Below are 18,284 nucleotides of genomic sequence, written 5' to 3' on the forward strand. Positions count from 1 at the left end.
ACAAGTTTACATTTTCAGCCCACAATGCTTGTAAATTTCATCAGATATAAGCTTTGGGGAAAAATATCTGAAAAACAATAGTATTTTAAGTATAGGAATTATTTTCTGTAGTCACCGTACGACTTCCATTCCCAAATCTTCTCTTAGTTACTGTCAGTTGTTCCTACCATCATTCCTTCCTATTGTGAAATCAACCGATTAGGCAATTAAATTCATATATCTTCCCCTATGAAGAGCTTCTTTTTAAAGCTCTGAAAACGTGAATAAAATTTCAATTGTTTAATGATCCTTCATACCAGGTGTTCAGAGCTAAATACCAAAACTAACCTATACATTTGATGTTTTGGTGGATTGTGGTGCCCTCCTGGATTTGAAGATCAGACTGACATGCTTCTCTCTGTCTGTCTGTCTGTCAGTCTGTCTCTGTGTGTGTCTGTCTCCTCAATTCAATAAGGATGAAAACTATTAAGGCAAAGGCTAGATCATTTGGTGTGTTAAAAGCCTCAATACCTTTTGTAGCTAAAATGACCTTGTGCATGGAAGAAAAATCAAATGACCTTGAATTACAATTTGAAGATTCAGCAGGTTATTGGTTTTGAGCTCTTACAAATCCAGACCTCTCCGGGTGTGATAGGTTACTTTACTGCCCACTCAAATTATGAACTAATCCATTTCAATTCACACCTTCAGCTAACCAGAAAAAAATACACAGTTCATTCCTGTAGATAAAATAGACAACAATAGGATAAGAACACTAATCAAGCTGTTTGGAGTTATCCTGGGAACTTGCACTATATAAATAAGGAGTCATCATAATAACATTTCATAAATATCGCTTTGCTTTTATGGTCTGTAGTGTATCCCTCACAGGAATGACAGCTGTCAAAGGCCGCTCCACGTGGCCGCACTGACAGCTGTCAAAAGGCCGCCAGCCCCAACACGCATGCGCACCCCTCTGTTTGACACTGACAGCTGTCAAAAGCCGCGCATGCGCAGTAACAGCCGCAAGCTGTCAAAACGGCAGCAGCCGCGAGCTATCAAAGTCGCGCAGGTGCAGATTCACCAGCCAACTGACAGCCACTAGCTGTCAAAACGCCGGCTAGGTTTATCCGAGTTCCCAGCTGAAGCATCAACCAGCTGACAGGGTTCCCCAGCTCAGCGGCGCATGCGCTATCACTCGGGGAATGTCAAAAGCTGCCAGCTGATTATTGGGCACGGCCCCCTCAGCAGGAAAACGCCTGTCCCTGATTTGTCAACTCGTTTGACAGTTGCCTATATAAAGGCTTGTTGTACAGTTTTGCCCCGTCCGGGCTGAATCACATAAATGTTTGAGTTGAAGCCATCGTCTCCCTCTTCATTACCGAGATAACTCACCTGGCGACGAGGATGGGATCGTGGTACAACTGAGCTGAAGTCACGGCCAAGAAGGGAAGCCGTCCCAGCCGCTCGATATCGCTGAAGTTACGAGCTAAGTCACTGGCTGAGGGCAGGTTAACCTTCTTAGTGCCACGGTACCGCCGACCCAACATGGCTAATCTCGGGCATGTTAGAGAATTCGACGTCCGCCACCCTGAAGGCTGGGAGTCGCATTGGGGCCAAGTCGAGGGGTACCTCGTTGTGAATAAAATCACCGAGGACCCCCACAAGGCCGCCGCGTTCCTATGCCTCAGTGGGCCAGCAGTATATGACATCGCCGTGGGACTCTGCAGCCCGGACCCAGTCGCTACAGTGCCGTACGCTGAGCTAACAGATCGCCTCAGCAAACATTTCATGCCCAGGCGATCAGAGCTGTATTGGCGACTCCATTTCGCCCGCCGTCGCCAGCAACCGGGGGAACCTTCCACTGCCTTCATTGCTAGGGTCCGGCACGCCGCTCGGAAATGCCATTTCTCAGACCTGGAGGACGGCATCCGGGATCAAGTCATCTCCGGCCTCCAGAACGAACGCCTCCAGAGGAAACTTGTGGCAAGACCCACAATGGACCTCGCAGAGCTCACGTTAGACATAATGGCATATGAGGACAGCCACCGTGAAGATCCCCCGGCGTTCAGCGACAACCCCGGCGCCTCGGTCCATCAAGCCCGGGAAGCTGACCAAGGACCTCCTGAGCCCGGCTCCGGAGTAGACGCAATCCTCTCCCGATTCAACCGGATGGCCGCCAGTCGAGAAGGAAACCGCGGACAGAACAGACCAGCAGGCCCCAGCACGAAGAAACCTCTGGCAGGCAACAGGGCCAGATGTGCAAGTTGTGGCGGGGCCCATGCGAGAGCCACCTGTCGCTTCAGGAATGTGAAATGCCACGGTTGTGGGAAGACCGGCCACATCCGTTCAGCATGCCGCAGTCAAAACCAGGAGACCCTCCACGAACTTGATGAGATCCCCGCAGGTAGGACCAAGTCCCCCCGCCATCCCCAAGGGTCTGTAGGGTCCGTACTTTCCCAAGCCAAACCCACTGCCACACACCTCATTCGTGCCAAGGTCAAGGCCTGGGTCAAAATTCAGGGAGTCCCTTGCGAGATGGAGGTCGACTCAGGGTCTTCCGTCTCCATCCTATCAAGGGACACACTCCAAAAAATAGCGCTTAAAAGCAAACGCCGCATTCCCTTGCAACCTTCCAAGGTCCTGCTAGCAGATTTCCAGGGCGCCCCTATAGAATTAAAGGGACAGGCCAGCCTAAAGATTGAATTCAAAAAATTCAAAGGGAACCTTTTAGCCCAGATAACCAAACATCCCCGGACCAGACTTATCGGGTTGGACTGGTTTGAAGCATTAGGCATTCGCCTAGAAGGGACAAACCGCATCCAACCTCAGTCGTTAGAAGACATTTGCAAAATCTTTGCAGATGTTTTCGACGGAACATTAGGCAGATACAACGGCCCGCCCATCGACCTTAAACTCAAACCTGAGGTTGGGCGAATCAGAATTAAAGCTAGAAGAGTCCCCTTTGCGCTGAAGCAAAAAATAGATAAGGAGTTAGATCGTTTAGTCGCCCTAGGAGTCTTAGAGCCCACCAACAGCGGAACATGGGAGACTCCCATAGTGACGCCTGTCAAACCAAACGGGGACGTGAGGATCTGCGCGGATTATAAAGCCACCCTCAACCGCGCATTGAACCCCCACGCGTACCCTGTCCCCGCTGTCAGGGATGTCCTGTCAGAAATTGGTTCCGGCTCCGTTTTCGCCAAATTAGACCTAGCACATGCATTCCTGCAACTCCCTGTCACCAGAGAGACTGCAGACGCCCAAACTATAGTCACTCATCGCGGGGCGTTCAGAGTGAACCGCCTCCAATTCAGCATATCCGTGGCACCTGGGATTTTCCAGGTCATGGAACGGACCTTAAAAGGGATTCCCGGAGTATGCCCATACTTTTCGATGACGTGCTCATCGCGGGCGACTCCAAATGTATGCTGGCAGCCAGGCTGCATGAAGTTCTGAGTAGGTTCCGGGCAGCCGGATTAAAGCTAAAACGGAAAAAATGTTCTATCGGGGTCCCCTCCACTGAATTCTTAGTGTACAGGATAGACTGAAAAGGCATTCACCCTACCAATTCGAAAATCCAAGCCATCAGGTCCGCCCCAGCACCCAAGAATAAAACAGAGCTCCAGGCATTCCTGGGGCTCCTGAATTTTTATCACGCTTTCCTACCTGGCAAAGCGACAATAGCAGAGCCCCTCCATAGATTGCTGGACAAAGGAGCACCCTGGCAGTGGACCGCCGCTCACAACAACAGTTTTATAAAACTTAAACAATTACTGTCTAGCAATACCACCATTTTGCACTACAATGAATCCAAGCTCCTATGCATCGCTTGCGATGCATCCCCTTATGGAATCGGAGCGGTCCTAAGCCATACATTTGGCAATGGCACTCAAGCCCCAGTAGCGTATTACTCTAGGACCCTCTCGAGGGCTGAATGCAACTATGCCCAAATAGATAAAGAGGCACTGGCCATAGTAGCTGGAATTAAAAAGTTCCATGATTATCTCTACGGCAGACCCTTCACCATTTACACGGACCACAAGCCTCTCCTTGGGTTGTTCACATGGGACCGTCAAACCCCCCCAAATATTGTCCCCTCGCATGCTGCGATGGACTACCTTCCTCTCCACATATTCTTACCAGTTAATCTATAAACCTGGAAAAGAGATGTCCAATGCAGACGGCCTCAGCAGGCTGCCCCTGCCTCAAATAAACCCAGCCCCAGCCCCAGCAGGTCGCATACTAGCCATGCAGGAGCTCTCAGAATGCCCAGTGACAGCCAAGGACATTGTGTCCGCCAGCAGCAGAGACCCGATGCTCAGCAGAATCCTAGCCTGGGTATCGTCAGGCTGGCAATCTACCTGCCCCAGCTCCACCATCCAGCCGTATTTTGTAAAATGCCACGAGCTCACCACCCATTTAGGCTGCATTCTATGGGGTTGCAGGGTGATAGTTCCCCCATGTCACAGACCCAAGGTCCTCCAAACATTGCACAACGGTCACCCGGGTGTCATAAAAATGAAAGCCTTGGCACGCAGCTACGTTTGGTGGTCTTCAATTGACAAAGACATCGAGGCACACGTAGCTGGCTGCTACCTGTGCCAGCAAACCAGGCCAGCGCCCCCCCATTCCCCTATTCACAAATGGGAAACTACAAAAAACCCCTGATCCCGCATCCACGTCGACTTCGCTGGCCCCTTCCAGGGACAAATCTTTCTTATCATTGTACCGTATATACTTGACTATAAGCCGAATTTTTCAGCCCACTTTTTGGGCTGAAAAATTCCACTTCGGCTTATACTCCAGTCAACAAAAAAACTTACCGAGGACTTGCACGCGGCCAAGGCTTTGGTGCTTCCGGGATCGCGCGCACCTCTCCCAAGCCACCGCCGTCCGAGACCTGCCGATGTTTGGGGAGGTTTGGGGAGGTGCGCGCGCACCTCCCCAAACCTCCCCAAACATCGGCAGGTCTCCGTTCCTCCGCGCCCTGCCTGCCTGCTTCTTTCTGCAGCGGAAAGAAGCAGGCAGGCAGGGCGCGGAGGTCCGGAGACCTGCCGATGTTTGGGGAGGTTTGGGGAGGTGCGCGCGCACCTCCCCAAACCTCCCCAAACTTCAGCAGGTCTCCGGACGGCGGCGGCTTGGGAGAGGTGCGCGCGATCCTGGAAGCACCGAAGCCTCGGCCGCGTGCAAGTCCTCGGTAAGCTCCGGGCGGTCACTTGCTTTGCGTCTCCTGAGGGAAGGGGGGGCGACTGGAGCGGGTGTGTTTCCTCGCCTGCTGGGCGCTGCGATTTGCCCGGGGAACGCGCGGGCCCCGAATGGCAGCGTGGAGCGAGGAAGCGGACAGCCAGGGCTTCCCCGAGAGCCGCGGCCACACAGAGTATTCCTGTGTATTCAGGCTTGCAAAATGGCGGATCGAGCCTCTGCTGGCGGCAGAGGCTTGCAGAGCGCGGATCCAGCCTCCGCCGGCGGCGGAGGCTTGCAGAACGGTGGATCGGCGTATACTCGAGTCAACAACTTTTCCCAGTTTTTGGGGGTGAAATTGGGGGTCTCGGCTTATACTCGAGTCGGCTTATACTCAAGTATATACGGTAGATAGTTTCTCTAAGTGGTTGGAGGTTCTCCCGGTTTCTAGCACCACCAAAAGTGCCACCATCCAGGCTCTAAGGGGGGTTTGCACAACGCACGGTCTTCCCGACATGATAATCACTGACAACGGGCCTCAATTTACCTCCCGTGAATTTCAGATCTTCACGTCGAGCAATTGTATTAGACACGCCACATCAGCCCCTTTTCACCCGTCGACCAATGGCCTTGCAGAGGTCATGGTGAAGACTACCAAAGACTCCCTCCGCAGACTCGCCACCGGGGACTGGCACCTCCGACTCGCCCGATTCCTCCTCGCCCAAGACACCACACCTGTATCTACCACCGGTAAATCCCCTGGGTAAAACTCCGCTGGGGTCGCCGGCTGGTGACTCGACTCAACAGGCTCCACCCTGACAGACCTGCAGCGAAAAAAACCATCACCCCGCCGTCAAGGACCTTCACACAGGGACAAAATGTCTGGGCCCGCAACTATGGGGGAAGGGATAAATGGACTCAGGAGGTTATCCTTGAATAAACCGGCCCCCTTTCTTACACTATAAACATCGGCGGAGGGCTCACCCTTCGGAGGCACACAGACCAACTGCGCCCCAGGGCACCCCTCAACAACCCTCCAGGCCCAACGCCAGAAGATACCGACCAACCCAGCACCGATCACCCTGTTAACCCCCAAACACCCCCGATCCACAAACCCTGCCCCCCAAGGAGAATCCCGCGGCAGACGAAGAGCCACCACTCTGTCACTGCACAAGATCCAGACGACCCCCTGCCTACCGGGCGGACTTTGAGTGGGCCGGAGGCACACTGACATACATTCGGCCATAGTTAAAACTGTTCCAGTTCCACTATTTTCTTCAAGGGGGGGAAAGGGGTGTAGTGTATCCCTCACAGGAATGACAGCTGTCAAAGGCCGCTCCAGGTGGCCGCACTGACAGCTGTCAAAAGGCCGCGAGCCCCAACACACATGCACACCCCTCTGTTTGACACTGACAGCTGTCAAAAGCCGTGCATGCGCAGTAACAGCCGTGAGCTCTCAAAATGGCAGCAGATGCAAGCTGTCAAAGCGGCAGCAGCCGCGAGCTGTCAAAGTCACGCAGGCGCAGATTCACCAGCCAACTGACAGCCGCTAGCTGTCAAAACGCCGGCTAGGTTTACCCGAGTTCCCAGCTGAAGCATCAACCAGCTGACAGGGTTCCCCAGCTCAGCGGCGCATGCGCTATCACTCGGGGAATGTCAAAAGCTGCCAGCTGATTATTGGGCACGGCCCCCTCAGCAGGAAAACGCCTGTCCCTGATTTGTTAACTCGTTTGACAGTTGCCTATATAAAGGCTTGTTGTACAGTTTTGCCCCATCCGGGCTGAATCAAATAAATGTTTGAATTGAAGCCATCGTCTCCCTCTTCATTACCGAGATAATTCATGGTCTGTATTTGATTCTTTAAACTCCGCCTACATTCCAAAATCTATTGCGTTTTCTGTTGCTATGTACAGTATAGAATCCTCATTTTCAAATATTTAAACTTTTCTGTCTCTCTCTTTCCCCTGTGCCTGCCCTTGCTGAGATTCCTTTTCTAGAATAAGGTGAGGTACTATCCTTGTGCTACGAAAATGAGGACCTGTCTGTCATTTTTAATTGTGATATTGCTTAAGATCATCCAACATGCAGCTTCTAGACAGGCACCTCCTCAGGGCTTCCGATATGCCTCTTACGACGTGATCATCCCAAGGAAGCTGTCTCCCAAGTATGGGCAAGAGGAACCCCAGGATGTGAGCTACCTCCTGCCCATTGAAGGGAATCCCCATGTGGTATTCCTCAGGCAAAGAAGGAACTTCATCCCTAAGGTCTTTCCTGTCTTCACCTATGATACAGCAGGAGATCTCCAGGTGGATCACCCTTTTATCAAGGACGATTGTTTCTACCATGGATTTATACAGAGAAAGTCCTCTTCTCGAGTCACCCTCAGTACATGTTCAGGAGGACTGAGAGGTCTCTTGCAAATCGAAAATAAGACCTATGAAATTGAACCAGTCCAGCAATCTTCTACCTTTCAACATGTGGTGTTTCGGTTAGAAGTAGAGGAAGGGGCTGTACGGATGCCTTGTGGAGTAGGGCATGAAGAGCAGAGCCATCAAGAGGACATAATTCCTGAAACAGAGAATCTTGGAAACAAAAATATTTTTGGAAAATCCTGGTGGCCACATACGAGATATGTTAAAGTGGCAATTGTGATTGATCATGAACTATATTTGCATTTTCACAGAAATGAATATTTAATTATTATGCAAGTTCTAGATATTGTCCACACTGCAAATACATTCTATGACTCCCTTTCTGTTCATTTGTCAATAGCAGGATTAGTGATCTGGTCACAAAACAACCCCATAAACATCACCTCTGAATCAAGTAGAACACTGTCATTGTTTAATAAGTGGAGAAGAAACCATCTGCTTAAAATTGTAAAAAATGATGTTGGTTACTTACTTGCATATAAGCATTTTGGGAAAACCGTAGGCGTTGCATACGTTGGAACTATATGTAGCAGTCATTGGGCAAGTGCCATCGAAACCTATAAAATGCGCAGTTTGTTCTTGATTTCTGAAATATTTGCCCATGAACTGGGACACGTTCTTGGAATGAGACATGATGGTCAATTATGTCACTGTGGAAAGCTAAATTGCATTATGGCACCATATGCATCAGAGACTGATAAATTTAGTAACTGCAGTTATAAGGATTATTTCCACCGTAGAAACACTGACTGTTTATTTGTCCCACCAGACACTAACACAACTTTTAAATTTGAATTCTGTGGTAACAAAATAGTGGAAAATGGAGAGCAGTGTGACTGTGGGTCGGAAACACAATGCTATTCAGATCCCTGCTGTCAAGCTAATTGTATGTTGCGCCCTGCTGCTGTTTGTGCCTTCGGTATGTGCTGTGGTAACTGCCAATATTGTCCACAAGGAACTGTTTGCAGAGAGAAGATTAGTAGTTGTGATCTTCCAGAATATTGCAATGGGACTTCAGAACACTGTCCAGAAGATGTGCATGTGCAAGACGGTGCTGTGTGTCATGATGGTGTGTATTGCTATCACGGGAACTGCACAACTCACGATATGCAGTGCAAAATGATATTCGGTAGTGGAGCAACAGTCGCTTCTGAAGTATGTTTCCGAGAAGTGAATAATAAGGGTGATCGCTTTGGCAACTGTGGGCTCAAACATGGAATTTACAAGAAATGTAATCCTGAGGATAGCCTGTGTGGCCGTATCCAGTGTAAAAATATACAAATGCCTTCTCTGGAGGATCACAGTACAATAATTCATACTTCCACCGGAATGAATCAATGCTGGGGCACTGACTACCACCCTGGGATGAAGGTGGATGATATTGGAGCAGTGAGAGATGGTGTTCCTTGCGGCAATAACATGATGTGTATTGAGGGTAGTTGTGTCAATGTTTCCATTCTGAAATATGACTGTAATGTCACAATGTGCCACAATCAGGGAGTTTGTAACACTTTGAAACACTGTCATTGTGATGTTGGATGGGCCCCTCCAGACTGTAGCAATAAGGGCTATGGGGGTAGCATAGACAGTGGGCCACCTCCAGTTACGGTACAGGGTAAAGCTAATATGAAAATGTCAGCTATAACTGCAATACTGTGTGCATTTTTCTCACAATTATTTGTGCTGCCTTTGTTATCTGGTTCAAGGATGGGCTGAGAAAACAATTTGGAAATCAAAAGATGAAGGAACACCAGTGTAACTCATCTTCGGTAAAAATGAACAACACATCCAATATAATCATGGGATTTAACAGTCAATTTGAAAAACAAAGACATTCCAAATTTTATTATTTTAAAGATATCTCTCAGACACATTTCTTTTTGGAAATTGCCTTCTTCGAAGAGGAAGAACCACCAGCATCACCCCTATCTATGTAAAGTAAAGTTCACCAAGAATAAGTCAAGGAAATCTCTCATTTGTGAAGTCAAATAAATTGTTTTCGTTTTGTATCTTAAAACACCATGTTCAAATTGGAAGGAAGAGATAATCCAGAGGCTGCTTGTCCCAGTGTGGTGGTTCCTAGTTCCTATCAACATGCAGGAAATTGTAGTAGCAAGAAAGCAGAATTAAAATCCATTAGCCCCTTTACTCTTTCTTCATTTTCTGCTAGAATATTTTATTCTCACTAAGAATTAGTCCAGTCAGTCATCGTAATAGATTAAACCTGTTGTCTCTCTTGCTGAAAGTCAGAACATTTCTTTCCAGGATTGATGAAAAACCGAAGAAGGCTTTCCTCATGTCTCACCAAAGACATTGCCTGAAAAATCTGCTACAGATAGATTGAAGGGGGCTTACTCTGTAGCCAGGTAAACACATTTATTAACACTTTCAGTGTCATCAGTGTACCCATCTACCACCTCCTTCATACTGCAACACAAACACACACACACACACACACACACAGAGATAGAGAGAGAGAGAGTACAACACCTTCATATAAACAAATTTCAAAGACGCTCTGCCCTGCTTCTCTTCATCTGGTAGAGGAGCCTTTCATTCATCTACCATTTTACTATTACTATTTTAACTGGGGTTTTTAATAGTACAGGGTTGATTTAATATTTTTAATTGATTTTTAACTTTTGTATGGTTGATTTTTAACTCCCTGTAAACCGCCCTGAGTCCTCAGGGAAAGGGCGGTATATAAATGCAATAAAATAAAAATAAATAAATAAATACCACCAACTCCTCCTCTAGCCCTCACCCAGAAGGAAGAATCAATCTATTTATAAAGGTAACTCAACAACAAAAAAAGAACTGAATTGCTCCTTCCTTCCTTTTTCTTTCCTCCTCAGGACCCCTATCAGGCACTTTCCCCAGATGAGTTATTCCAAAAGCAAGTTCAAATACACCACACAAACAGTCATGAGGACATCCTCTCTCCCTTATCCACCTTAATGGCAATCTTAACTGGACAAACCACCCTTTTGCTTCCAAGGTTGGACATTTGTGCTTATGTTCATCAGAGATCCAGACTATTAACAAAGAAGAAAACCCACCAGCTCTGAATGTAGTGGATGTTCTTGCACAAAGATCTGTTCCTTCCTTGATCCATCGCTATACAACTCAGCTTGTGGTTTTTCTTCTTCAAAAATAGATACATAGATAACCTTTCTTGTCATTTTTTCCTATGGGCACAATGGCACACATTAAAAATGAAATTTAGTTGCTTAGTGTGCGCTTACATAACACACATTTAAAACATACTATATACAACATATGTATAGACCTACACCCTTACATATAAGTAATATAAATATTATTCACTGTCCATCTTGAATACATAATGGAAGGAAGAAGCTTCAGAGTTCACAAGGTTAATATTGTATGGAACAAAGCTGTGACTGAATTCTGGATGTTCTGCTTCGGATATCACGGAGCTTCCTCCCAGAAGGTAACAAGGAAAACAGATTGTGTTAAATGTTAATGTTAATGTTAAATGTATTATTGTTACTAGTTCACGTTAACAACAGTTGTATGAGGTAAATAACGGCTGACAGGAATACACGCGGCAGTTTGACAGCTGTCAAAGCTGCCGTTGGCGATTGCGCAGGTGCAGCAGCTGACAGCTCCCAGCTGTCAGCCCAGCCACCTACCACGCAAGCGCAGCCGCCACGAGGATTCCTAAGCTGTCAAAACCAGATGCAGCCGATTGGACCAGCTTTCCGGCGGGAGGAAAACAAAGGGCTGATTGGCCCAGCCAGCCACCAGCTGGCTATAAAAAGAGCAGAAGCCGGCGAAGCTGACACTTGGGTACCATAATAAACATTCAACTTAAGCCTGCTGTCTCCGCGTGATCCTTACACCCAAGCCACTTCACTGGCGATGAAGGTGGGATTCGCTTCACTGAGCTGAAGTCACTAACCAAGGAAGGGGAACTTTCCGGCGGCTCAGAGCAAGTCACGGTTGAAGTCACTGACTAGGAAGTTATAACTTCCCACATCAAGGCGAAGCAGTAATAAGGACCGAGACAGCATGGCCAACCTCAGACATATCCGAGAATTTGACATCTGACACCCAGAACGTTGGGAATCGCATCTGGGCCAAGTCGAAGGGTTCCTGCTGGTCAGCAAGATCACAGAGGTCCGGTCCAAGGCGGCAGCCCTCCTGTACCTGAGTGGCCCGGCCGTATATGACGTGGCTGTCGGACTCTTCAGTCCGGAGCTGGTCGCGGAAGTGGCCTACGCGGAGCTGACAGAAAAACTCAGCAAGCATTTTATGCCAACACGCTCGGAGATATACTGGAGGGTCCAATTTGCACATCGGCGCCAGCTGCCAGATGAATCCACGACCGACTTCATCGCAGGAGTCCAGCATGCCGCCCGAAGGTGCCAATTTCCAGATCTGGAAGACCGGATCAGGGACCAATTGGTTATCAGGCTTAAGGACGAATGCCTCAAAAAGAAAATCATTGTGAAGCCCTCCCTAAACTTAGCCGAAGTCACTAGGGAAATTCTGGCGTACGAGGACAGCCACCAAGGAGACCTCGCACAAGTGGGGAACGGTCAACACGGATCAGTGCATCAGGATGAAATAGCCCACAGTTACGTCGGGGAATTAGAGGATCTGACCGACGTGGACGCCATTCAACGGCGATTCAAAAGACTTCAAACACACCAAAACAATCGTGGGGAAGGGGCAAGAACCAAGAAGAACAACTACCCGAAGAACAACCCTAAAGAACTGCGAGCCACCTGTGCCAGCTGCGGGAGAAGCCACCCCAGAACCTCCTATCGGTTCCGCAATGCCAAATGCCATAACTGCGGTAAAACTGGGCACATCAGAACCGTATACCGAAGCCGGAACTGCAAGAACCTCCATGAGCTTGAGGCGACCTCCCCAGGTATGAGACCCCCACCAGCCTCTAGGAAAAAGCCCCCCCAGGTTCCTAGTACAGGTGGTAGACAGGGACAAGAGTTTGCAAGAGGGCCATCAACTTAACCCAAAAGTAAAAATTAAAGCCCGCATACAAGGGGTCCCCTGCGAGATGGAAGTAGATTCCAGCTCCTCGGTTTCCCTAATTTCAAGGAAAACATTCAGGAAAATTTGCCAACACAACCGGAGGCAAATTCCATTAAAACACCCCCAGATTTACCTGGTGGACTACCAAAAAAACCCATTGAAAGGGAGAGCCTGAATTTTCATTGAATTTAAACAATTCTGAGGACCCCTTAACATTTTAGTCACTCAAGGGGACCGATTCAGCTTAATCGGGCTGGACTGGTTCAAAGCCTTAGGCATCAGCTTAACAGGAATTAACACCACACAGGCCGCAAGCCTCGATGCTGTCTGCAATCAATTTGCAGATGTCTTCGACTGTTCACTGGGGAAATATACGGGCCCCCCAATTTCCCTAAAACTAAACCCCAAGGTTCCACCCATAAGAATCAGGGCCAGGAGAGTTCCATTCGCCCTCAAAAAGAAAATTGAGGACGGGGACTTCCGGTGGCTCCGCGGCGACGGAGGGAGCCTTCCCGGGCTGCCCGCGGCTCAGCTGGTGCTTTTTCGCCCGAAACAGCGCCGATCAGCTGTTCGGGCGAATCTGAAGCCCCCTCCTCGGGAGAAGAGGAGGGGGTGAGCCCCCAGGTGGGGGTTGAGTTCTCCGGGGCCGCCTGAGCTTGGAGCTTGGGCGGCTGAAGGATTGAACTCCCCCGTAGCCTGGGCTGCTCCCAGCTGACCAGCGTCTCTGCTAATGGAGCAGAGCCAGGCGTCTGCGACCATCCCTGCTTGAAGGAGAGACTATGAAAGGGAAAGAGCAGGCAGAGCAGTACAAGAGGGAAAGATGAAGAGATGAAGAAGATTTTATTTTACTCTCAAGCTTGATGGACTTTGCTTAAAACTTAAAGTGAAAGTGCGTCACAATTGTAAGTAAAAGATGGCGGCTAAACCTCCCCCTAGAACTTTTCGGAGTGCTGGAAATTCTCCGGTGCAACAACAATCATTGCTGCAGGCGTTGCATTCTCCTGATGTATTGACATCGAAGGATCTTGAAAAACATACCCAATTAATTTTGGAGTCAATGGGTGTTAAATTTCTACAGATGGAGGAGAAATTGGAGAAATTGGAGCAGAGAATGGAAGAAAGGATGGAACAGAAACTTAGAGAAATGAAGGTAGACATTTTGTCCTCAGTGCAAAAAGTTGCTAAATGTGTGGAGGTGCTGGATGATCAAGTGCAAGACTTGATTCAAAAGAATGCTTTATTAGAAGCAAAAGTATTGGAAATTGAAGATTTAAAAGACAAAATCGACAGTGAACAGAGCTTGGCCCAATTTTACCAGATGCAGTTTGCTGTGAGAATTAGAGGCCTAAAAGAGAATATTAAGGAAGATTTAAAGCAGCTGGTTTCTGAGGCTTTTGAGGGAGTATTGAACCATCCAGCATCTGAATTAAAACAAGGTATGGACAAAGTGTTTCGTGTGAATTCGTGGATTGCTAAACAGAGAAAGTTGCCTAGAGATGTGGTGGTTTATTTTGTAAAAAGGGAAATTAGAGATGAAGTTATACAAGCTGCCTACGATACCAAAGTTGTGATTGCTGGTCAACAAGTTTTGGTTCTAAAAGAAATTCCTCCAAAGATTTTAAAGAGAAGGAAGGATTTTATATTTCTTGTGCAAGAGCTCAAGCAAAGAGATATAAGGTTCAGATGGGAGATCCCAGCTGGGTTGAGCTTCATGTATGATGGCAAAAGGTACTGTTTGAGTAATGTGAAGCAAGCGCATGATTTTTATAATAATGTTTTGAAAGTAACCCCATCAACACTTCTGGAAGCTGCAGAGGGATCTGGAGAAGGAGAACATCAAGAGGATGAAGATGCACAGATAGACGAGAAGGGTACAGGAGGAGTTCAAGCTGTAACTCTTTTGGATGATCTTAGAGAACAGAGGGTGACGCGTGCTGCCTTAAAACGCTCAAAAAAGAAAAAAAAATAGGACCAGTAGAAATCTATGGAACTTCCACAAAATATTTATAGTTAAGTGGTAGTTGTGTTTTTTAAAAGTTTTGGGATGTTATGTATGGTAATAGATTTTTTTTTTTTTAATTTGGAATTAATGGACAACTTACTACAGAGGAAGAGGAAGAAAGTTTTGTGGGTTAATGTGGGTTAATTTGTGTAAGAACTATTTATTAATGTGCAAATGAGAATATGTTAAGGTAATAGTGAATTGTGGAAGAACATAGATGGGAATGATGCTAGTTCTCTTTTATTTTAGTTTTTTTTATATATTTAGTATTATTAAGGATTGGTTTACTATATACAAGCTAGAGGGTGATGGATTTTAGAGTTTATAATTGTTAGTATATGATTGTTTATGATTGCCTTTTAGATATATACCTTGTATTTTGCTCTGGGAAGTCGGGGGGGGGGAGGGGGGAGGAGGGGAAGTGGAGGGGGGGAGGTAGGGGAGGGAGGAGGGGGAGGGGGAGGGGGGGAGATAGGGGGGAGGTAGGGAGGGGAGGAGGGAGGGGGAAGGGGGGTTTTTGTAAAGGAAAATTGTATTTTATAAAACTTTTCAATAAAAAAAAAAAAAAAAGAAAATTGAGGACGTACTGGACCGCCTGGTCAATTTAGGAGTCCTAGAGCCTATGGACGGGGGAAGCTGGGAAACTCCAATAGTTACCCCAATCAAACCGAACGGCCAAATTTGGCTCTGCACCGACTATAAGGCTACCCTTAACCGAGCTTTAAACACACACGCTTACCCAGTCCCCGCGGTAAAAGACGTCCTCTCTTCCGTCCATTCCGGCGCCATCTTTGCCAAGTTAGACTTGGCACAGGCGTATTTGCAACTCCCTGTAACCCAGGAAACCGCAGATGCGCAGACCATAGTCACTCACCATGGGGCTTTTAAAGTAAAGCGGCTACAATTCGGCATATCGGCAGCCCCAGGGATATTCCAAGAAATAATGGAGAAAAACTTAAAGGGAATCCCTGGGGTTTGCCCCTATTTCGACGATGTCCTCATCACTGGAGAATCAGAACAAAATTTGGCAGACCGACTGACAGCTGTTCTGAGCAGATTTAGAACAGTGGGTCTCAAACTTCAAAAGGAAAAGTGCTCAATAGGGGTTTCCTCCACGCAATTTCTCGGCTACAGAATAGATGCCCAGGGGATTCATCCGACCAACTCCAAGATCAGGGCCATCAAAGCAGCCCCCACACCCAAAAACAAACAGGAGTTGCAAGCCTTCCTCGGACTGTTAAACGTCTACCATGCATTTCTGCCCCATAAAGCGACCATAGCCGAACCCCTACATAGACTGCTGGATAAGGGAAGCCCATGGATCTGGACGTCACAGCATGACACCAGTTTTCAAAACCTAAAAAACATCCTGTGTAACAGTTCCACGGTCACACTGTTCAGAGAGGATCTGCCCCTATGCATCGCTTGCGATGCATCCCCGTACGGAATAGGTGCAGTCCTGAGTCACTTAAAGGGAAATGGAATACAGAAGCTGATAGCATTCTATTCCAGGACTCTGACTAAGGCTGAAAGGAATTATGCCCAAATAGACAGGGAGGCGTTAACAGGGAGGCGTGAAGAAGTTTCACGATTACTTGTATGGCAGACAATTCACCATCTTCACTGACCATAAACCCCTATTAGGCATTTTCACATGGGACAAATTAACGCCCCAAATCCTGTCACCTAGAATATTAAGATGGTCGACCTTTTTATCAGCATACACATACAAACTAGTTCACAAGCCGGGGAAAGAATTGGGCCACGCTGACTCAGTAGGCTTCCCTTGCCGGACAAAGACCCCGTCCCAGCCCCTGCTGGAAACATCCTGGTGATTTCACAACTACCTGAATGCCCCTTATCAGCAAAAGATATTGCCTCGGCCACAGCCAAAGAAAAGACCATTTGCAGGGTACTGCAGTGGGTTACTGCAGGATGGCCAGCCACATGCCCGGGATAAGAGTTCCAGGCATATTTCACGAGAAGACAGGAACTGTCATCCCATTTGGGATGCATCCTATGGGGCAACAGGGTAGTGATTCCAGAAAAGCACAGAGCCCAAACTTTACGCACACTACACGAGAGACACCCAGGAATTGTAAAGATGAAATCCTTAGCCAGAAGCTATGTTTGGTGGCCAAACATTGATAAAAACATTGAGGACTATGTAGCAGGATGCTATCCCTGCCAGTTAACGAGGCCAGCCCTACCTCAAAGCCCAATCCATAGATGGGAAACAACCAAGAATCCATGGTCCTGGGTGCACTTAGACTTCGCAGGGCCCTTTCAGGGACAGACATTCCTAATAGCGGTGGATAGCTATTCCAGGTGGCTGGAAGTCGTTCCGGTCAACAGCATCACAACGACCGCCACAGTACAGGTGCTTAGGGGCTTTTTTGCCACACATGGCCTCCCCGATGTTTTGGTCTCTGATAATGGGCCCCAATTTACTTCTTGTGAATTTCAGATATTCACCAGGGGGAACTCTATTAGGCACGTCACGTCGGCCCCGTTCCATCCCTCGTCTAACGGTCTGGCTGAAATTATGGTGAGGTCTACTAAAGATGCCCTTTGGAAAATTATCAAAGGGAACTGGCACCGGCAGCTAGCCCAGTTCTTACTAGCCCAACACACCACCCCATGTACAACCACAGGGAAATCACCGGCAGAACTGCATTGGGGGCGACAGCTCATCACCAGACTCGACAGGATGCACCCTGACAGAACAAACGCCGATGAAGAACAACCCCTCCTGCAAAGATCTTTTACAAACAGACAAACTGTATGGGCAAGGAACTATTCAGACAGACCTAAGTGGCTCCAGGGGGTTGTCATAGACCAAACAGGACCCTTGTCTTATCTTATAGACACGGGTCGCAACGGTCACATCCGACGACACACCGACCAGCTGAGGAAGCGGAGCCCCCGAAACCTATCTGAACTCACAGGTCCGGCAGCAGAAGGAGAAGGGGCTCCACAACGACCTGAACTTGAAATCACCAACCGGGCACCATTTCTCCAGCCAGAACAGGGGGAAGGGGAGCCGGGCAGAGAAACACCTCTTCATTGCTCCGGCCGAACAAAGCAACCACCAGCCTACCTACAGGACTATGAATGGGCAGGCAACAAACAGCAACCGAGGGGCAGGGCAGACACCAGTTCGGGGGAAGGGTAAGGGGTGTTATATATTAATGTTAAATGTATTATTGTTACTAGTTCATGTTAACAACAGTTGTATGAGGTAAATAACGGCTGACAGGAATACACGCGGCAGTTTGACAGCTGTCAAAGCTGCTGCTGGCGATTGCGCAGGCGCAGCAGCTGACAGCTCCCAGCTGTCAGCCCGGCCACCTACTACGCAAGCGCAGCCGCCATGAGGATTCCTAAGCTGTCAAAACCAGATGCAGCCGATTGGACCAGCTTTCCGGCGGGAGGAAAACAAAGGACTGATTGGCCCAGCGGGCCAACAGCTGGCTATAAAAAGAGCAGAAGTCGGCAAAGCCGACACTTGGGTACCATAATAAACATTCAACTTAAGCCTGCTGTCTCTGTGTGATCCTTACACCCAAGCCACTTCAAACAGGATGTGTAATGTCCCAGACAGACGTGCGGACCCTACTCAAGCAATGCTTATGTGCTATGTCCTGGATGGAAGGGAGGGAACT

At 48.0% G+C, this 18,284-nt stretch overlaps 1 pseudogene across 1 annotated transcript; it reads left to right on the top strand.

Moving 5' to 3' along the window:
- The first annotated feature begins 7,193 nt into the window (after positions 1-7,193).
- Positions 7,194-17,794, top strand: LOC310632457 (disintegrin and metalloproteinase domain-containing protein 20-like; annotated as a pseudogene). Its single transcript has 4 exons — positions 7,194-9,350; positions 11,209-11,391; positions 11,677-12,498; positions 17,487-17,794. The product of its transcript is annotated as a disintegrin and metalloproteinase domain-containing protein 20-like (transcript).
- Positions 17,795-18,284: the final 490 nt, after the last annotated feature.

The sequence above is a fragment of the Vipera ursinii genome (assembly GCF_947247035.1).
Source record: "Vipera ursinii genome assembly, chromosome: 1".
NCBI lineage: Eukaryota > Metazoa > Chordata > Lepidosauria > Squamata > Viperidae > Vipera > Vipera ursinii.